General features: G+C 37.9%; 1 non-coding gene across 1 annotated transcript; it reads left to right on the top strand.

Annotated features, from left to right (window-relative positions):
- The first annotated feature begins 901 nt into the window (after nucleotides 1-901).
- LOC130949705 (small nucleolar RNA R71) lies at nucleotides 902-1,009 on the top strand. The gene has a single exon (XR_009073445.1). It is a non-coding gene; the product is annotated as a small nucleolar RNA R71 (small nucleolar RNA).
- The last annotated feature ends 4,179 nt before the right edge of the window (nucleotides 1,010-5,188 follow it).

Genomic DNA, 5,188 nt, shown 5'->3' with positions numbered 1-5,188 from the left:
AATCCAATGAAATCTCTATGGTCTCATTATGAGCCTCAGATTCCCCTGGTTCCTCATTAGGGAACTCATTGGAGGCCAGTGGACGTCCATTGAGGTCTTCCTCAGTGGCGATCACTGCCTCTTCCTTCTCTCCAATTTCGGCCATGTGGGTCATGTTAATGGCCTTGCATTCTCCTTTTGTATTGCTTGGAAGAGTACTAGGAGGGAGTTCAGTAACTTTCTTACTCAGCTGACCCACTTGTGCCTCCAGGTTTCTAATGGAGGACCTTGTTTCAGTCATGAAACTTTGAGTGGTTTTGATTAGATCAGAGACCATGGTTGCTAAGTCAGAGTGGCTCTGCTTAGAATTCTCTGTCTGTTGCTGAGAAGATGATGGAAAAGGCTTGCCATTGCTAAACCTGTTTCTTCCACCATTATTGTTGTTGAAACCTTGTTGAGGTCTCTGTTGATCCTTCCATGAGAGATTTGGATGATTTCTCCATGAAGGATTATAGGTGTTTCCATAGGGTTCTCCCATGTAATTCACCTCTTCCATTGAAGGGTTCTCAGGATCATAAGCTTCTTCTTCAGATGAAGCGTCCTTAGTACTGCCTAGTGCAGCTTGCATTCTAGACAAACTTTGAAAAATCATATTGACTTGCTGAGTCAATATTTTGTTCTGAGCCAATATGGCATTCAGAGTATCAATCTCAAGAACTCCTTTCTTCTGATTCGTCCCATTGTTCACAGGATTCCTTTCAGAAGTGTACATGAATTGGTTATTTGTAACCATTTCAATGAGTTCTTGAGCTTCTGCAGGCGTCTTCTTCAGATGAAGAGATCCTCCAGCAGAGCTGTCCAATGACATCTTGGACAGTTCAGACAGACCATCATAGAAGATACATATGATGCTCCATTCAGAAAGCATGTTAGAAGGACACTTTCTGATCAGTTATTTGTATCTTTCCCAAGCTTCATAGAGGGATTCACCTTCCTTCTGTCTAAAGGTTTGGACTTCCACTCTAAGCTTACTCAATTTTTGAGGTGGAAAGAACTTTGCCAAGAAGGCATTAACTAGCTTTTTCCAAGAGTTCAGGCTTTCTTTAGGTTGTGAGTCCAACCATATCCTAGCTCTATCTCTTACAGCAAAAGGGAATAGCATAAGTCTGTAGACCTCAGGGTCAACCCCATTGGTCTTGACAGTGTCACAGATTTGCAAAAATTCAGCTAAAAACTGATGAGGATCTTCCAATGGAAGTCCATGGAACTTGCAATTCTGTTGCATTAGAGAAACTAATTGAGGCTTAAGCTCAAAGTTGTTTGCTCCAATGGCAGGGATAGAGATGCTTCTCCCGTAGAAGTCGAGAGTAGGTGCAGTAAAGTCACCCAGCACCTTCCTTGCATTGTTGGCATTGTTGTTGTTTTCGGCTGCCATGTCTTCTTCTTGTTTGAAGATTTCTGTTAGGTCCTCTACAGAGAGTTGTACTTTAGCTTCTCTTAGCTTTCGCTTCAAGGTCCTTTCAGGTTCAGGGTCAGCCTCAACAAGAATGATTTTGTCTTTGTTCCTGCTCATATGAAAGAGAAGAGAACAAGAAGGTATGGAATCCTCTATGTCACAGTATAGAGATTCCTTAAGGTGTTAGAGGAAAAGAAAAATAGAAGGAAGAGGTAGAAGAATTCGAACTTATCAAGAAAGATAGATTTCAAATTGTGCATTGAGGAGGAGTGTTAGTCCATAAATAGAAGGATGTGAGAAGAAGGGAAGAAATTTTCGAAAATAAATTAAAAGATTTTGAAAAAATATTTTGAAAAATTGAAGAATGATTTTCGAAATTAAAGTTGCAAAAGAAATAAAGTGATTTTTGAAAAAGATTTTTGAAAGTAGAAATCAAAAAGATATGATTGAAAACTATTTTGAAAAAGATGTGATTAAAAAGATATGATTGAAAAGTTATGGTTTTAAAAAGATATGATTGAGAAGATATGATTGAAAAATAATTTAAAAAGATTTGATTTTGAAAATTAATGACTTGGCTAACAAGAAATTTAAAAGATATGATTCAGACATTAAACCTTTCTCAACAGAAAAGGCAACATAATTGAAATGTTGAATCAAATCATTAATTGTTAGCAAGTATTTTTGAAAATGGAAAGAAATTCATTTTGAAAATATATGATTGAAAAAAGATATGATTTGAAAAAGATTTATTTTGAAAAATTATGAAAACTTGAAAAAAATTTGAATTAAAAACAAAATCTTCCCTCTTGTGCCATCCTGGCATTAAACGCCCAGAATGGTATACATTCTGGCGTTTAATGCCCAAAACTCACCCCTTTTGGGCGTTAAACGCCCAGCCAGGCACCCTGGCTGGCGTTTAAACGCCAGTTTTCCTTCCTCACTGGGCGTTTTGAACGCCCAGCTTTTTCTGTGTAATTCCTCTGTTGTATGTTCTGAATCTTCAATTCTCTGTATTATTGACTTGAAAAGACACAAATTGAAATTTTTTTTGAAATTTTAATGATGAGGAATAATCAAAATACAACTAAAATCAAATAAACAATGCATGCAAGACACCAAACTTAGAAGTTTGTATACTATTGACACTAACAAAATGAGAATGCATATGAGAAACAACAAAACACTCAAGACAAGAGAATTTAAAGATCAGAACAAGGAAATCATCAAGAACAACTTGAAGATCAATTAAGACACATGAATGAATTCGGAAAAAAATGCAAGAAGAATAGAAACATGCAATTGACACCAAACTTAAAATGAGACACTAGACTCAACAAGAAACAAAAATATTTTTGGTTTTAAGATTTTATAAATTTTTTTTTTATTTTTTTGAAAATTGAGTGAAAAAGAAAATAAGGATATCAAAATTCTTAATGAGAATTCCAGAAATCATGCAATGTTAGTCTAAAGCTTTAGTCTAAAGAAATTAGACATGGCTAGCTAAGCTTCAGCAGGACATTACATTCAAGAGCTAAATTGATGAGAATCAATCAGCTTTGGTGATGATAAGAACATCACCTTGAAACACTAGAATTCATTCTTAAGAACTCTGAAGAAAAAAAATACCTAAGCTAAGCAACAAGATGAACCGTCAGTTGTTCAAACTCAAACAATCCCCGGCAACGACGCCAAAAACTTAGTGCACAAAATTGTGATCATCAATGGCGCCATCAACATGGTACGCTCAATTGCAATCTCAACTCTTTATCACAACTTCGCACAACTAACCAGCAAGTGCACTAGGTCGTCCAAGTAATAAACCTTATGCGAGTAAGGGTCGATCCCACGGAGATTGTTGGTATGAAGCAAGCTATGGTCGTCTTGTAAATCTCAGTCAGGAAGATTCAAATGGTTATGGATGATTTATGAATAAAGCATAAAATAAAGATAGAGATACTTATGTAATTCATTGGTGAGAATTTCAGATAAGCATATGGAGATGCTTTGTCCCTTCCGTCTCTCTGCTTTCCTATTGTCTTCATCCAATCCTTCTTACTCCTTTCCATGGCAAGCTGTATGTTGGGCATCACCGTTGTCAATGGCTACAGTCCCGTCCTCTCAGTGAAAATGTTCAACGCGCTCTGTCACAGCACGGCTATTCATCTGTCGGTTCTCGATCATGTCGGAATAGAATCCAGTGATTCTTTTGCGTCTGTCACTAACGCCCCACAATCGCAAGTTTGAAGCTCGTCATAGTCATTCAATCCTTGAATCCTACTCAGAATACCACAGACAAGGTTTAGACCTTCCGGATTCTCTTGAATGCCGCCATCAATTCTAGCTTATACCACAAAGATTCTGATTAAGGAATCCAAGAGATATTCACTCAATCTAAGGTAGAACGGAGGTGGTTGTCAGGCACACGTTCATAGGTGAGAATGATGATGAGTGTCACGGATCATCACATTCATCAAGTTGAGGAACAAGTGATATCTTAGAACAAGAATAAGCTGAATTGAATAGAAGAACAATAGTAATTGCATTAATACTCGAGGTACAGCAGAGCTCCACACCTTAATCTATGGTGTGTAGAAACTCCACCGTTGAAAATACATAAGAACAAGGTCTAGGCATGGCCGAGAGGCCAGCCTCTTAATGATCTAAGAACTAGACGTCCAAAGATGATCCTAAGATCTAAAATGATCAAAAGATGTAAATACAATAGCAAAAGGTCCTATTTGTAGAGAACTAGTAGCTTAGTGTTTACAAAGATGAGTAAATGACATAAAAATCCACTTCCGGGCCCACTTGGTGTGTGCTTGGGCTGAGCATTGAAGCTTTCATGTGTAGAGACTTTTCTTGGAGTTAAACGCCAGCTTTTGTGCCAGTTTGGGCGTTTAACTCCCATTCTTGTGCCAGTTCTGGCATTAAACGCCAGAATTCTTGAGCTGACTTGGAACGCCTGTTTGGACCATCAAATCTCAGGCAAAGTATGGACTATCATACATTGCTGAAAAGCCCAGGATGTCTACTTTCCAACGCAATTCAGAACGCGCCAATTGGGCTTTTGTAGCTCCATAAAATCTACTTCGAGTGCAGGAAGGTCAGAATGCAACAGCATCTGCAGTCCTTTTCAGCCTCTGAATCAGATTTTTGCTCAGGTCCTTCAATTTCAGCCAGTAAATACCTGAAATCACAGAAAAACACACAAACTCATAGTAAAGTCCAGAAAAGTGAATTTTAACTAAAAACTAATAAAAATATAGTAAAAACTAACTAAAACATACTAAAAACATACTAAAAACAATGCCAAAAAGCGTATAAATTATCCGCTCATCATGGATCAATTTCACGCAACCCTTCATCAATTGAATCAAGCGATAAATCAATTAGCTTCCCGACGTTTGGACACTCAAGGAACCCCCATGGCTTCATGTGGACAATTTAATGAAGAACGTAGCATGAAGGAGACATCAGAAACTCCGGTGGACAGTAAGGAGCATGAATTTGTACTGGAACAAGTGGAGGAAGCCGGAATTATTGAAGAGGAAGAGGAAGCAGTGGTTGAAGACTTAGGAGATGCTGAACCTCCATGGGAAAGCCAAGTTATACAGCCTCCTTCAAAGATGTTTGAAACTGATGTTGAGGAGGGTGTACAACCTCCAAGGCATCTCATGATTGAAGACTTTGAAAGGGATGGTCAAGATATGGATTCGATCATTGATGAATTCTTATCTACATTTGTGTCTT

Source organism: Arachis stenosperma, chromosome 1 (genome assembly GCF_014773155.1).
Source record: "Arachis stenosperma cultivar V10309 chromosome 1, arast.V10309.gnm1.PFL2, whole genome shotgun sequence".
Classification (NCBI taxonomy): Eukaryota; Viridiplantae; Streptophyta; class Magnoliopsida; order Fabales; family Fabaceae; genus Arachis; species Arachis stenosperma.
This window is presented reverse-complemented; position numbering and strand designations above follow the sequence as displayed.